The sequence below is a fragment of the Chiloscyllium plagiosum genome, unplaced genomic scaffold (assembly GCF_037043375.1).
Source record: "Chiloscyllium plagiosum isolate Xiang-an unplaced genomic scaffold, Cpla_swu_hap1 HiC_scaffold_12, whole genome shotgun sequence".
Taxonomy (NCBI): Eukaryota; Metazoa; Chordata; class Chondrichthyes; order Orectolobiformes; family Hemiscylliidae; genus Chiloscyllium; species Chiloscyllium plagiosum.
In genome coordinates, this window is record NW_028270150.1 from 27800028 (window position 1) to 27817343 (window position 17316).

The 17316-nt window shown below is 42.0% G+C and overlaps 1 long non-coding RNA gene across 1 annotated transcript in view; it reads right to left on the minus strand.

Annotated features, from left to right (window-relative positions):
- Window positions 1–15006, minus strand: part of LOC122555355 (uncharacterized) — a 74483-nt gene extending 59477 nt beyond the window's left edge. The window contains exon 1 of the long non-coding RNA XR_015758819.1: window positions 14592–15006. This is a non-coding gene — a long non-coding RNA (uncharacterized LOC122555355). The remainder of the gene's footprint in view (window positions 1–14591) is intronic.
- Window positions 15007–17316: the final 2310 nt, after the last annotated feature.

Consider the following 17316-nt stretch of genomic DNA (forward strand, 5'->3'; position numbering starts at 1 on the left):
GAAAAAAAAGTTCCTTTAATTGTTAGGACTCAGCTCCACAGGAGCTTTTACCTGCCTCACCTTGACACTTCTTACCAAACTCATTTTCACAGTGAAGACGAGGGGGCTTTTTCAACACGGAGAACACTTCACATGAGTTACATCCTATCCTGACCTATTTTATTCTTTAATGAGATTTAAGTGTCACTGGTTGGAGCAGCATTGATTACCTATCCCTTATTGAGAAGGTGGAGGTGAACCACTTTCTTAAATTGCTGCTATAGTGTAACTACATCTGCAGAATGGACAGGAAGGGAATTCCAGGATTGTGACACTAAAGGAACAAGTAAGAATAGACAATGACTTGGAGGGGAGCTTGCACGTCATGGTGTTACCATGTATCTGCTGCCCTTGTTCTTATAGATAGTTCAGGGCTCATGATTGGAAGGTGCTATCGAAGGTGCACTGGTGAGTTTCAGCATTTTGTAGATGGTACTCATTGCAGCTACTAAACATTGAGAGTGAAGCAAATAAATATTGAAGCGGATGGATAGGGTGCTAATTTAGGGGGCTATTTTGTTCTGGATGGCATTGAGCTTCTTGAATTTTGTTAGACCTGCACTCATCCAGGCAAGTGGAGAGATCACACTTGCCTATATGCCTTCTAGATAGTAGATGTACTTTGGAGAGTCAGTAGGTAAGTTTATCATTTTGGAACTCCTAATCTCATGACTGTTCCTGTAGCTATTGTATTTATGTGGCAAGCCCAGTTCAATTTCTTGTCATCAATACCCAGGATGTTGATAGTGATGGTCGTGCTATTGGATGTTAAGGGGTAGAGATTAGATTCTCTTTTGTTGAATATAGTCATTGCCTGGACCTTGTGTGGCATAAATGTTACTCACCCAAGCCTGTCCAGATTCCATATATATCTGTGTTTTGATATGAATTGCTTCAGTGTCAGAGGAGTTGCAAATGATACTGAACATGGTGTACTCATTAATGAACATCCCTACCTCTAACCTTATGACGGAAAGAAGGTCATTGATGAAGCAGCTGAAGATGGCTGGGCCTGGGCCACTACCCTGAGGAACTCCTGCACAGATGTCCCGAAGCTGAGATGATTGACCTCCAATAACCACAACCATTTTCCTTTGTTTTAGAGCAGATGTTCCTTTGATTCCAATTGACTCCAGGTTTGCTAGGGCTTCCTGATGCCATCTTCAGTCAAATGCTGCCTTGATCTCACCTCACCTCTGGAATTCAGCTGTACATATCTGAATCAACACCAAAATGAAGTCAGGAATTGTGTGGCCCTGGAGGAACCCAGACTGAGCATCAGTGAGCAGGTTATCGCTGATCAACTACCACTCATCTGCACAGTCAATGACACTGTCATCTGCCATTTTATCAGTGATTAGAAATAGCCTGAGCAATGGCAAAATTGGCCAGGTTAGATTTGTTCTGCTTTTAATGTACAGGAAATACCTGGGCAATTCTCCCGATTTTTTTGAGTGACACTAAAGTACCTTGCTAAGAGGTGGAGCTAACTTTGGAATCTGAATCTTCAATTAAAAATCACACAACACCAGGTTTTGGTCCAACAGGTTTATTTGGAAGCACTAGCTTTTGGAGCACTGCTTCTTCATCAGGTGGTTCATCAACCTTCATCAACCACCTGATGAAGGAGCAGCGCTCCGAAAGCTAGTGCTTCCAAATAAACCTGTTGGACTATAACCTGGTGTTACATGATTTTTAACTTTGTACACCCCAGTCCAAAACCAGCATCTTGAAATCATGAATCTTCAGTGTTATTTTTGGAATGTTGGTAGGGCCTATAGTCTTTGTTTAATCTAATGCCTCTGGCTACTTTTTCTCACATGGACTGAATTCATTTAACTGAAAAGAGATATCTATGATACTTGGGACCTCAGATGGAGATTGGGATTGATCATGTACCTGGCACTTCTGGCGGAAGATGGTTACAAATGCAGGTCTTTTCTATTGCTCTGATATGCTGAGCTCCCATATTGTTACAGATAAGGATATTTGTGGACTCTCTGCCTCTTGTTGGTTATGTAATTATCCAATATCATTCACAACTGGACTGCAGGACATCAATGTGGAATCGCTGTCACATGTTGCCACTAATATTAAAACTATCTCAGCATCTCCCTATACCAAAGTTTGTGAGAAGATTTGTAGCTCGGGTGCTCGTTGCTGTGGTTCTGTTCGCCGAGGTGGAAGTTTTTGTTGCAAACGTTTCGTCCCCTGTCTAGGTGACATCCTCAGTGCTTGGGATGGCTCCCAAGCACTGAGGATGTCACCTAGACAGGGGATGAAACGTTTGCAACAAAAACTTCCAGCTCGGCGAACAGAACCACAGCAACTCCCTATACCCTTGACCACATAAATGATCCTTTTAGGTCAGAGCACTGGATAGCAATTCAGGATGGGAAAATCTTGCTGGCTTTTTTGCTTGTCCTCAGTGCATGGATCTCTGAGATTACTTACATCACCCTTACTGACTTTAGCTATGGTCTGTAATCCCAGTTCAGATTGAGGATCAAATCTAAGATATTTCCATATTAGTATAGCCAAGAATTTCATGATTAATGGAAAATGGACTATATTTTAGTTGTGGTTTCTGGGTAGCCAGATCAGTGCTTTTGTCTTTGAACAATTAAAAGTAGTTACAGGTTTGTTTACTTTAATGATTTTAGAGATTGGTCATCTTACTCATTTCAGATTAGTGGTTCTGTGTTTGGGCAACAATTTTTAACGATTTCAAATTACATTATAGCAATCTATTACAATTAAAAGACACATAGAGTTGACAGCTGCAAGTTAGGACAAGAGGAGCTGTACATACTTATTAACACCTCTAAGAAATGTCAGTATGTTCCTGCGCTGGAACATTCCAGATGTGATAAAGATGGGATAGGAAAGGGGCTGCTTTAATAATGGTTAAAAGCAACAACCACAGCTTTGAGGGTGAATGTGCTAGAAGGGATATCAAATTCGGCCAATGGATTAAACAATGGAATAAAAGGAGAAGGAATTTATTACAGAGGGAGATAGAAGAGCAAATATTTAGGCAAATTGCTGAGAAGTGCTAAATTGTTAGCTCAGGGAGTGCTAACTGCCAGGGCCAGATTCCAGCCCCAGGAATGTGGAGTTTACACATTCTCCCTGTATCTGTGTGGAGTTCCTCCGGGTACATCGGTTTCTTCTCACAGCCCAAAGATGTGCAGGTTAGGTGGATTGGCCTTGCTAAATTGCTCATAGTGTCCAGGGATGTGTAGATTAGGTGAATTAGTCCTGGTAAATGAAGGGCTATGGGGATAGTGTAGGGGGTGAGTCTGGGTGGGCTGCTCTTCGGAGAGTCAGTATGGACTTGATGGACCAAAGAGCCAGCTTCACCATAGGAATTCAATGATTATTGCAGCAATCGGAAATGTCAATTACCTTAATATTAACTGGGGGAAATTCAGTCAAATTGTTATAATAGGTATAAAACTCTTAAAATCCATTCAGTAGTTTTTCACCAATATGCAATAAACCCGATTGGAGAAGGGACTGTTCTGGATTTAATTTTAGGGAGTGAAACTGGTTGGTTAAAAGGCATACCGGAAGGAGAGCATTTTTGTGGTAGTGATCTTATTCGTTACATTTAGCATTGACATAGAAATGCACAGACGTAGACCAACTGGATATGTGTTAAATTGGGAAAAAGGAAGTTCTATCAAAAGAATACAGCTACTTGAAGGCAAATAAGTTTCAGAATGGAGGAACATTCATAAGGGAAGTACAACTGTTGTGGTCTACAATAATATTAGGAATGCTTTTACCAAGATTCCACATAAAAGACTAGGCAGAAAATTATTGTAGCCTCTCTTTCCTCTGAGCTATAACTCTCAATTTGTGCATTGTCAATCTCCTCTGTATCATTGCAACCTTCCTGTAATGTGAAGATCAAAACACTATGCAATTCTTTAACTGTGTGCTAACTGGCGTGTTATTCGGTTTAGGCAAAACCTCCCTTCTCTGATATTTTGTGTCTGTTTAGTAAACTTTATTTATGTATGTTGACACCTCCCAGCTTTACCTCATCATAACATCTCTCAACTGCTGCTCTGGCATTCTTTTCTGGAGAAGCAGAGACTTCTTCCCCTTCAATATTGGGAAATTGAAAGGCCTTTGGTTCCTGTGACAGATTCTGCTATCTTGCCACTGATTCCAACACACTCCTGACATCTGCCTGATGCATACCTGTCTATTCATAACCTTGGTATCATAGTTGACTCCAAGCTAAGCTTTCAACCAAATTTTGGGCTGTCTCTAAGATTGCCTATTTCCACTTCTTTATTTTCATGTGACTTCACCCTTGGCTTAGTTCAACTGCTGTTGTAATCTTCATTCATGCATTCAGCTGTGTCTATTCTGCATGCTTGGTTGATCTGTCACCTTCTATTCTGTATGAATTTGTATAATTCAAATCTTTGCTTGCCATGACCGAATTTGAAGCGGATTCCATTGACACACCCTCGCTCCCTGGTGTACACCATCGCCTGCTTTTAAAATTCTCATCCTTGTTTTTAAACGTCTCCATGGCCTTGACCCTCCCTATCCCTAAAATCTTGACCAGCCCTATAATCCTCGAAGGTATCCAGTTCCGGACTCATGAATATCCTTCAAAATCAGCACTGCACTGTTGTTTATCATGCTTGCAGCTGCCTAGGCTGTGGAATTATCTCACTAAACCTGTCTGTGTCTTGACCTTCCTTTTCTTGTTGTAAAACACTTTTTAAAAGATTGCTCTTCGACTGAGCGGTAATGCATCTGATCTAATCATAGAATCAGAACAGTGTGGAAACAGGCCATTTGGCCCATACTAACCCTCTGAACAGCATCCCATCCAGACCCACCACATCCCTATAACCCTGTCATTTCCATGGCCAATCCACCTAACTTGTATATCTTTGGACCGTGGAAGGAAACCAGAGCATCAGAAGGAAACCCATGCAGACACGGGGAGAACATGCAAACTTCATACAGACGGGTATCCGAGGGTGGAATCGAACCTGGGTCCCTGGTGCTGTAAGGCAGCAGTGCTAACCACTGAGTTACCATGCTGGCCCTATGTAATGATGTGACTGCATATCATATTTTGAAATGCTCATATGAAGCACCTTGAAACACTTTATTATGAAGATTTGCTACATGAATACAAGTGGAATATATTGTTGGGAACTATGAGGGTATGCACTTTGGCAGGAAGAAGAGGGGAGCTCCCTAACTTTGCAGATGAACAAAGCTGGATGGAGGGTGAGTTGTGAGGGGGATCCAGGGAAGGTTCAGGATGATTTGAACAAGTTAAGAAAGTGGGCAAAAACACGATGAATACAGTACAATGAGGATAAATGTGGGCTATCCTCCCTGGTAGGGAAAACAGGCAGGCAGATTATTATCTGAAAGACAATACATTGGGAGAGAGAGTGGTGCAGCAGTAAAGAAGGCAAACAGTTGACTTTCATCACAACAGAATCTGAGTACAGGAGCAAGGATGCCTTACTGCACCTACACAGGGCATTGGTAAGGCCACACCTGGAATATTGTGTCCAGTTTTGGTCTCCTTATCTGATGTTGGTTATTTTGGCTATAGAGGGAGTGCAGCAAAGATTTACGAAACTAATTCTTGAAGGGACATGGGGAGACGCTGAATTAGAATGCCATTATTTAGAGTTTACAAGAATAGCGGGGAGGGAGGGATCTGATAGAAAACTAGAAAGTGTTATCAGGATTGCACAGGTTTGATGGAACATGAATGTTCCTGATGCCCGGGGTGTCACAGTCTAAGGGTGAGGGGTAGGGCTTTTAGGATAAAGATGAGAAGATATTTCTTTACCCAGAGAATGGTTAGGTTGTGGAATTCTCTGTCGCAAGAAGCAGCTGAGGCCAAAATGTTGGAGACATTCAAGAAAGAGGTCGATGTAGTCTTAGGAATAAAGGGATCAAAACATATGGGGAGAAAGCCAGTACAGGGCGCTGAATTGGATTATCAACTATGATAACATTGGATGATGAAATATGGGATAGGAGGAATTGAAGGACTGAATTACTTACTCTCCCTCTTATATTCTATGTTTCTATGAATATTATTTAATATTATTATTTTATAGGATTATTTAAGACTGCAGAGAGCCACACAACAGAGGGATTTGGGAATCCTCATCCACGAATCACAAAAACCTAGCCTCCAAATTCAGCAGATAATAGGGAATAAAATGGACTGTTGGCCTTTATTTCAAGGGAATGTAGCACAGAAGTAGGAAAGTTTAGTGTAAGGCACTAGATAGACCATAGCTGGAATACTGTGGCCAGTTTTGGGCCCCTTTTCTAAGGAAAGACATACTGGTATTGGAGACAGGGCAGAGAAAGTACACTAGGATGATACAGGGCATGGAGGGACTGCCTTATGAAGAGAGATTGAGTAGATGAGCCTGTATTAACTGGCGTCTAGAAGATTAAGAGATGTCCTTTTGAATCATGCAAGATTATTTGGGGACTTAACAGGTTAGAGATGGAAGGGTTGTTTCCCTTCGTGGGAAAGTTTAGGACCAAAGGGCATAATCTCAGAATAAAGGGGTTTCTTCTCTCTTAGAGGGTCGAGAGTCAATGGAATTTTTTATTGTGGGGGGGCCATCAAGGCAGTGTTGTTATGTATATTCAAGGCTGAGGTTGACAAATTTTAATCAGTAAGGGAATCAAGAGTTATAATAAAAAGGCAGGAAAGTGGAGTTGAGGGTTATCAGATCAATCATAAATTCATTGGCACATGGAGGGGATAGCCTGAATGGCCTACTTCACTCCCATATCTTCAGGCCGTATGTTGCTGTTGCATTAATTGATTCTTTTTAATATACATTCTGTTCATTGAACACCATTGAAAATGTTTGGAAGGTATCCAACCATCACTTTGATAAACTTACTTGCATTCTGTAAGAATTTCATGCCCACCCCTTCACTCAGACAGATTAATTTAACTGTATGTTTCATCATATCCAGAACTGCAGCCATCACGTCTGCAACATAATTCTCATTTCTATGTTTCATTTGTGCTTCTCCCTTTGCTACACTCTGTCTTTGCATTGTCATGACTGGCTTGTGCGAGTGCGCTAATACAGCGCCTCACTGCTCCCACAGTCACCACAAATGTGTATATTTAATTAAACTACCAAAAGCCCAATTTACATTATGTTTAATACAGGTTAGAAGAAATGCACACTTTTTTTTCCCTCACTAACAAGCATTGTTTTTAGATAACTGATTTTCTGAACAAATACAGGAGAAAGGAAAAATTAATTGCTAATCCATGACTATACAACTTTGGCTCTACTGCTTTCAACTTGCCTCAGGCAGACAAAAAGAAGAAGACAAGGCAAAAATATTATGAGGAGAAAAGAGTGTCAGGGAAACACAGTTCTGAATCATCGGCCCAAATCACAAAGCTTGAAGGTTTGATTTCAATTATTTTCTAATTTGCCAGTTCTTTGATCATGCCGTGGTTTAAACTGCACAGTAATGATTATTCTTTAGGTCACTGGTTGTTCAGTTGGATACAGAGACTTTTCCTTTGGTTTTAGAATTATTTATTTCAATGTTTGTGAATATAGTTTTGCTGCTCTTTGGATAGAGATTTGGAGCGAGCATCTTTCCAGACAAAGGGGACAGAGAGAGAAATTTTGATGCAGCTATCTCTTGGAGGTTTCCTTGCTTGCCTGTTTGTATTTCTGTCACAGGATTGAGTATATTTAAAACAATGATGGATAAGTTCTTGATTGCTAAGGGGATCAAAGGTTACATGGAGAAAGTGGGAAAATTGGGTTGCAAAACCTATCAGCCATGATTGAATGGGCGGAAGTGAAGTTGGAGCGCAAAGCTGGTTGGGAAGGTAAGTGATTGTTATTTGAGTGGGTGTGTTCTAGACCCCAGGCCCTACAAAGTAGCCTGGGGTCTAGAACACACCCACTCAAATAAGTAGAGCCTCCCTCCCATCCTCCTCCTCTAGCCTAACTTTAAAGTCCACAGGTAAGCTACTCAGTGTTCTTGTTTTGGAAACTAAGTGTAGAGTAATGGCAGCACAGGCAGTGGAATGTTCCTCCTGCAGGATGTTTGAGGTAGGGGTGACCAACGATGTTCCTGCTGACTTCATCTGCAGGAAATACAGTCAGTTCCAGCTCCTCACAGAATGCGTTAGGGAACTGGAGCTGGAGTTGGATGAACTGAGGATTATTCGAGAGGCTGAGAGAGTGATAGATAGAAGCTACAGGGACATAGTTACGCCAGAGAACAGAGGTAGCTGGGTAACAGTTAGACGTGGGAAGGGGAGGAAGCAGGCAGTGCAGGGATCCCCTGTGGTCGTTCCCTTCAACAATAAGTATACCGCTTTGGATACTGTTGGGGGGGGGAAGGCCTAGCAGGGGTAAGCTGCAGTGACCGGGTCTCTGGCACGAAGTCTGTCTCTGAGGCTCAGAAGGGAAAGGGGGAGAGGAGGAGAGCGATAGTTATAGGAGACTCTATAGTTAGAGGGACAGACAGGCGGTTCTGTGGACATGGGCGAGACTCTCGGATGGTTTGTTGCCTCCCGGGTGCCAGGGTCCGAGACGTCTCGGGCCGTGTCTTCAGAATCCTTAAGGGGGAGGGTGTGCAGCCAGAAGTCGTGGTGCACGTTGGCACCAACGACATAGGTAGGAAGAAGGGTGGGGAGATCATTCAGGAGCTCAGAGAGTTAGGCTGGAAGCTAAAAGCTAGGACGGACAGAGTCGTCATCTCTGGGTTGTTGCCGGTGCCACGTGACAGTGAGGCAAGGAATAGGGAGAGAGTGCAGTTGAACACGTGGCTGCAAGGATGGTGTAGGAGGGAGGGCTTCAGGTATTTGGACAATTGGACTGCATTCTGGGGAAGGTGGGACCTGTACAAGCAGGATGGGTTGCACCTAAACCAGAAGGGCACCAATATCCTGGGAGGTAGGTTTGCTAGCACTCTTCGGGGGGGTTTAAACTAATTTGGCAGGGGGATGGGATCCAGACTTGTAGTCCAGCAAGTAGGCTAGCTGTTTGTCAGGATGTCCAGGAATGTAGGGAGGCTGTGGAGAAGGTAGCACTGACAGGGAATACTTGCGGACACAGAGATGGGTTCAAGTGTGTATACTTCAACACAAGGAGTTTCAGAAATAAGGTGGGTGAACTTAAGGCGTGGATTGGTACCTGGGACTACGATGTTGTGGCCATCACGGAAACGTGGATAGAAGAGGGACAGGAATGGTTCCTGGTTACAGATGTTTCAGTAAGATTAGGGAGGATGGTAAAAAAGGAGGGGGTTGGCGTTGCTAATTAGAAATGGTATAACGGCTGCAGAAAGGCAATTCGAGGGGGATCTGCCTTTGGAGGTAGAATGGGCTGAAGTCAGAAATAGGAAAGGAGCAGTCACCTTGTTGGGTGTTTACTGTAGGCCCCCCAATAGCAGCAGAGATGTGGAGAAACAGATTTGGAAACAGATTTTGGAAAGGTGCAGAAGCCACAGGGTAGTAGTCATGGGCGATTTCAACTTCCCAAATATTGATTGGAAGCTCATTAGATCAAGTAGATTGGATGGGGCGGTATTTGTGCAGTGTGTCCAGGAAGCTTTTCTAACTCAGTATGTAGATTGTCCGACCAGAGGGGAGGCCATATTGGATTTGGTACTCGGTAACGAACCAGGACAAGTGATGGGCTTGTTAATGGGTGAACATTTTGGTGATGGTGACCACAATTCTGTGACTTTCACCTTGGTTATGGAGGGAGATAGGTGCGCGCAACAGGGTAGGTTTTACAATTGGGGGAAGGGTAAATATGATGCTGTAAGACAGGATCTGAGGAGCATAAGTTGGGAGCATAGGCTGTCAGGGAATGATGTCGTGGAAATGTGGAACTTTTTCAAGGAACGGATATGACGTGTCCTTGATATGTATGTACCTGTCAGGCAGGAAAGAGATGGTTGTGTGAGGGAACCTTGGTTGATGAGGGTGGTTGAATGTCTTGTAAAGAGGAAGAAGGAGGCTTTCATAAGGTTGAGGAAACAAGGTTCAGACAGAGCGTTGGAGGGATACACGATAGCCAGGAGGGAGCTGAAGAAAGGGATTAGGAGAGCTAAGAGAGGGCATGAAAAATCTTTGGCGGGTAGGATCAAGGATAACCCCAAGGCATTTTATGCATCTGTGAGAAACATGAGAATGACGAGAACGAGAGTAGGTCCGATCAAGGACAGTAGTGGGAGACTGTGTATTGAGTCGGAAGAGATAGGAGAGGTCTTGAATGAGTACTTTTCTTCAGTATTTACAAATGAGAGGGACAGTATTGTTGAAGAGGAGAGTGTTAAATGGACTGGTAAGCTAGAAGAGATACTTGTTAGGAAGGAAGATGTGTTGGGCATTTTGAAAAACTTGAGGATAGACAAGTCCCCCGGGCCTGACGGGATATATCCTAGGATTATGTGGGAAGCAAGAGAGGAAATTGCAGAGCCGTTGGCAATGATCTTTTCGTCTTCACTGTCAACAGGGGACTGGAGAGTGGCGAATGTTGTGCCCCTGTTCAAAAAAGGGAATAGGGATAACCCCGGGAATTACAGGCCAGTTAGTCTTACTTCGGTGGTAGGCAAAGTAATGGAAAGGGTACTGAGGGATAGGATTTATGAGAATCTGGAAAGACACTGCTTGATTAGGGACAGCCAGCACGGATTTGTGAGGGGTAGGTCTTGCCTTACAAGTCTTAATGAATTCTTTGAGGAGGTGACCAAGCATGTGGATGAGGGTAGAGCAGTGGATGTAGTGTACATGGATTTTAGTAAGGCATTTGATAAGGTTCCCCATGGTAGGCTTATGCGGAAAGTCAGGAGGCATGGGATAGAGGGAAATTTGGCCAGTTGCATAGAAAACTGGCTAACCGGTCCAAGTCAGAGAGTGGTGGTAGATGGTAAATACTTAGCCTGGAGCTCAGTTACAAGTGGAGTTCCGCAGGGATCAGTTCTGGGTCCTCTGCTGTTTGTAATTTTTATTAATGACGTGGAAGAGGGAGTCGAAGGGTGGGTCAGTAAATTTGCAGATAATACGAAGATTGGTGGAGTTGTGGATAGTGAGGAGGGCTGTTGTCAGCTGCAAAGGGACTTAGAAATGATGCAGAGTTGGGCTGAGGAGTGGCAGATGGAGTTCAACCCTGTCAAGTGTGAGGTTGTCCATTTTGGAAGGACAAATAAAAATGCGGAATACAGGGTTAACGGTAGGGTTCTTAGTAAGGTGGAGGAGCAGAGAGATCTTGGGGTCTATGTTCATAGATCTTTGAAAGTTGCCACTCAGGTGAGTAGAGCTTGTAAGAAGGCCTATGGTGTATTAGCGTTCATTAGCAGAGGGATTGAATTCAAGAGTCGTGAAGTGATGTTGTAGCTGTACAGGACCTTGGTTAGGCCACATTTGGAGTACTGTGTGCAGTTCTGGTCGCCTCACGTTAGGAAAGATGTGGAAGCTTTGGAGAGGGTGCAGAGAAGATTTACCAGGATGTTGCCTGGAATGGAGAATAGGTCATACGAGGATAGGTTGAGAGTGCTAGGCCTTTTCTCATTGGAACGGCGAAGGATGAGGGGTGACTTGATAGAAGTTTATAAGATGATCCGAGGAATAGATAGGGTAGACAGTCAGAACCTTTATCCCCGGGTCCAACAGAGTGTTACAAGGGGACATAAATTTAAGGTGAAGGGTGGAAGGTATAGGGGGGATGTCAGGGGTAGGTTCTTTACCCAGAGAGTGGTGGGGGCATGGAATGCGCTGCCTGTGGGAGTGGCAGAGTCAGAATTATTGGTGACCTTTATGCAGCAATTGGATAGGTACATGGATAGGTGCTTAAGCTAGGACAAATGTTCGGCACAACATCGTGGGCCGAAGGGCCTGTTCTGTGCTGTATTGTTCTATGTTCTATGTTCTATGATCTAACAGATTCAATGGGCTGAATGGCCTAATTTCTGCTCCTATGTTGTATGGTCTTATTTGTGTTAAAGTACAGCTGGACCCATCAGAGGACTATTGCTATGCTGAGCTCTTCTGAACTCACAACAAATGGTACCAATTTGTCTGGATTCAATGTCCCCAAAAAAATACATTGTCTTGTATGAGTTAGACAGCTTCATTTGTTTTAACAAGCTGCACATTAAGGCCTTGTACATTCCTTCATTTCAAAGGCAATGTCCATCTTTCTCATTTTCAATACCAGTCCAAAAATAAAACAATGTGTTCTCTTACAGAACACATCACTACCTAACTCCACCATCACCATCACCTGAAGAAAGGCAGTGTTTCCAAATAAGCCTGTTGGACTATAATCTGGTGTTGTGTGATTTTTAACTAACTCTTCAAAAATATTATTATCTGTCTCTGAACTGTACATGAACGTTCATCTAAATCCTTGTAGATTATTTCCTTGACTTCAGTCAACATCAACTCCTTTGCCCTTATTCACTAGTATCCCATAGATCATGTCATCTTAAGTAGCCCAACACCTTTTTCTGTCATGAACTCAAATATCTCCACTACTGTCTTAGTGAAAAGAAAAAAAATGCTGCAAAACACAACAGATCAGATACACCTGTGGAGTTAAGAAGCTAATATTTGAGCTCAACAAGTCTACAGAATTGAAGCACACCTCCCTGAAACATTAACTTTGCTTTTTATGTTTCGTAACAGACTTTCAGTGTCTGATTATTTTCTTCTTTTATTTTCCATTTTGTGACTTGACTCCCTTCAACATTGTTCTACTGCTCTTAGGGGACTAACAATGTTATACTTCATACCTCCATGCTGAACTGCAATTTCCAAAATTAACTATGTTAAATTCAGTTCCATCAAATAAGAGATCTTTCATTTAAGACAGATGTGAAGAGAATTTTTTTCTGTTTTAGTCAGTCATTAGTGTGTGGGATTCTCTGCCATAGACAGCAGTGGAACTGGGTGATTGAACATTTTTAAGGCTGAGTTAAATTGATCCTTAATGGACAAGAAGGTCAAGGGAGTAGACAGGAAAGTAGAGTTGAGGCCACAGTCAGATCATATTATCAAATGGTGCAGCAGGGTTGAGGGGTTGAATGGCCTACTCCTGCTCCTAACTAATGCATTCATATATTTGCATTATCTCGATATTTGGAATTGATGTTATCTGTGGCTGGATCACAATCTATGATGGGGAAAATGGTACAAAAATGCTAAAGGAATACATATTCAAACAAAATGTCATTATGCCAAATAAGACTGCAGACCATGGTGATGTCATCAAGTCCATGAGATTAAAAACTGGTTGCAAAGTGACTCTACTGAGAGAATCCAAACAATCACCTGAAGAAGAGATGCAAGTCAAAGCCTTCTCAGGTGCTAGATAGTTGGCATCAAATATATATATATATGCAAGTGATTGAAAGACTGGATTATTCTCCTCAGAACAGGGAAGTTTAACGGGAAGGTTAAAGGGTTAAAAAGCTTAATTGATTTGGAGAAAACAGGAAAGCAGATTTGAGCAAGGTTAGCCATGATCTCATTGAATAATGGATGGAATGGCCTACTTCAGTTCCTACATCTTATGGTCTTATGGAAGATTGATATATTCAAAACCATGATGTGTTTTGATAGAATAAGTAAGGCGAAACTGTTTCCGTTGGTAGGAGTTGAAATCAGAAGAGACATTAACATTATTGGCAAAAACACCAGAAGATAATTAAGGAGAAATTTGTTTGAGCAGTAATCAGATTCAATAATAACATTCAAAAGGAAATTATATAAATACTTGAGGGAGAAAAATGAAATTCAAGACGATAGGAAGCAAGCAGGGGAGAGGCATTAATGGAATAGATCCTTTAAGGAACCAAATCAGGCCTGTGAACATCTTTCTGTGCTATGCGATTCAAGGAATCTATAAGTATCTGGGAGTCTGAGTTGAAATTGGGTTTTTGTGTAGAAGAACACTGCAAAGCCTTAGTACTCTTTAAAACATCAAGGCTGGTTTTGCATTGTGCTGTGTTTTTGTTCCTTTGTTTGTCAGATTTCTGGCTACATGTTATCAAACTGGTTTATTGCTTGCATTGTTTCACAATCACATTTGTGATTTTGAGCCCTGCTTGGGATCAGCTTCCATCTGCCTATCTTGCCGGCATAACTTGGCTGAAATGAAACGTTGATATTTCACAAGCCACAAGAACATTTCTCGCAGCAGTGCAGAAAGCTATAAAGATGTGAGTAGATGGGAGAGTGGGTCATTGTAAATAGATAAAATAACAACAGCAACATTCAGCTCAGTCCCTGACATCTTGGAGTTCATTAAGCAAGAAATAATTGGGCCCACAACAATGGCAATACAGTAATTGTGGGGGCAGCTTAATGTTCAAAGACACTTCATGGATCAAATAGAAGATGAATTTGTAAAATGTTTTGGTGATATTTACCTGGAACACTATGTTATGGAACCAACTAGGAATAACATTAATTTAGTATTGTGCAATAAAGCAGAATTGATTAGTAATCTCATGTTTTTTTTACTTACTCATGGGATGTGGGTGTTGCTGGATAGGGCAGCATTTATTACTCATCCCTAGTTGCTCTTGAAAAGGTGGTCGTGCCATCTTAAACTTCCGTGGTCCAAGGGCTGTAGATAGACCCATAATGCTCTGAGGGAGGAAATTCCAAGATATTGACCCAACACCACTGAAGGAAAGGTGAAACATTTCCAGGTCAGAATGGTGAATGGCTTGGAGGGAAACTTCCAGGAGATGATGTTTCCAATTTTCTGCTGACTTTGATCTTCTAAATGGAAGTGGCTGCAGATTTGGAAGGTGCTGTCTAAGGAGTTTTGATGAATTCTGCAGCGCATCTTGTGAATGGTAATAGTAAAAGATCCAGTGCGAAAAACGTGATCATATTTAAATTCAACATTAAGTCTGAAAGTGGCATATTATCATTTCAAGCAAAGGCAAACTTAAGTAAAGTCAATAACATAGATAACGGAATGGGGCTGGCTTTGTTTGATTCAGTCAATAGATCAAAAGGTACAACAAATAAACATTTCAACATATTCAATAAAATTCCATTCCATTAAAAAACAACTCAGCAAGAAATATACAAATAGATATACATGTATGCATCCGCATAATACATAAATAGGAATATTGTGGACAGGAAATGTTATTGAATGTTATGGATAATTAATATGAAGCTTAATATGATGTAAAGTATATTAATAAGGCTGATGATTGGCAATGTTTTAGGAACTAGCAATCAGCCACCAAAACGTTGTGGCTAGAACAAATGGATGGTGGGATTTCCTTCCACAGAGTGGTAATTGGCTGAAGGCAGACTTTTTGCCTCCATCTTGGGACAAAGTCCCATCTCAGCGAGCTGTTGGCCACATGATTGCCTAGCAAATCTCTCTAGTCCTGGCAGTGCCTCGGGAGCAGTGCTCACTGCTGGGACTATACAGTTATACAGAACAAGGTGCTGGAGGCCAGGTTGTAGGTCATTCCAGTTGGGGGGGGGCACTTGAGAGAGCAGCAGTGAGGGAGTTCAGGGACTCCTGGGAGATTGGGAAGCACACCTTGTGTGGTCCACAAATGAATAACGCTCTTTCTTGCCTGATATCCTAGCCGAAAATGTGTTGCTGGAAAAGCGCAGCAGGTCAGGCAGCATCCAGGGAACAGGAGAATCGACGTTTCGGGCATAAGCCCTTCTTCAGGAAGGCCTGATATCCTAGCCTACAGGCTTCCCCTCTATCCCTGACCTGAATTTAAAAATTGTGACCAGGGTGGAAACAGACTTTTATTGGCCAATAATTTGGATTAAAAAGGGCATTTTGGGCTTGCAATGCTGAGACATGAGTTATTTCTGACCTATCATTGTGATTCAAGATGGCAGCAAGGTAGGATGCACCAGCTGGAATTCCTCTGTGCTGCCCATTCTTTTTCTTTTATTCTCTTTTTTTCTCAAACTTCTAACTCACACTTACCTGGAGGGGAATGAAGGAGGTGACTCCAGACTGAAGGCCATTGCTGGCAAGTTGGGTCCTGGAGGTGAGTCACAGAATAGGCTGATGTGGGTGTGGTGAGTCCCAGGACAGGCTGACGTGGAGAGGTGAGGCCTTTGCAGACTGGAAGCGAGATATTGAGGTTTGAAACCTAGCATTGTCTAGAGACTTGGCTCAGGCGGTCTGAAGGCTCGTGCTGGCACAGACTTGGTGAAAAGACTAAAATTCGAGTACTTACTTATATTTATCGTTCTTTCAAGACTGTGCCACATACTTAAGTAACTATACCCAGATAGCCTGTACATAAGATGGTGCCAAAGCAATGACATTACAAGCTTTTCACTGCACTCATTTGAGTGCACATGACAATAAAACCAATTCAATGAGTTAGGCAAGAGATCAACAGTAATATTTCTAAACTAATTAGAAATACAAAGCTCTATTAGAATGAAAGCCTTTCCATCACATTTTCTTTTAATTGAGATGGATAGATTTCTGAAGGCTGTGGAAACAACGGCAGGGAAATCAATTCATGAACCTTGGAGATTACTTGTTGGAGAATCAGGAGCCTTTAATTGTTATTGAGAAAATTATTGCAGATGCTGGATACTGTACTGAAAACATTATGTCTCTGATGAAGAGCTTTCTAGACTCAACTTTAGCTTTCTCTCTCTCTCCATGGATGCTAACTGACCCACTGCGATTTCCAGCATTTGTTGTTTTCAGTACCTTTAACTGTTAAGCTTAAAAGATCTTGCTAACTTCAAATGTCATGTAATAGTCTATGCTGATTTGAAATATTTTAATACAGCAATTACTTCTTGGGGTCTGGCCTGAAAGAGTAATTTACAGTTAAATAGAACAGCATTGTGCAAGTGTTCATATGGTTTTGAGCACTATCCAGTGAATAAAGTCTCTTCTACACAGAATAGTATTGACAATATGATTTAAATTAGATATTTGGATACTGCAGTTTTCAGTGGTTGAAGTTCAGAAACTTTTTCAAGCTTTAATTGGGATGAACAGATGCTAAACTTCTTTGATTGGGAGTCATAGAGTCATACAGCACTAAAACAGATCCTACGGTCCAACTCGTTCATGCCGAACAGACATCCCAATCTGATCTAGTTCCATTTGCCAGTGTTTGGCCATATCCCTCTAAACCCTTTCTAGTCATATACCCATCCAGAGGCCTTTTAAGTATTATACAGAAGAACCTTGGTTATCCGAACATCAATTATTCGAATTTCGG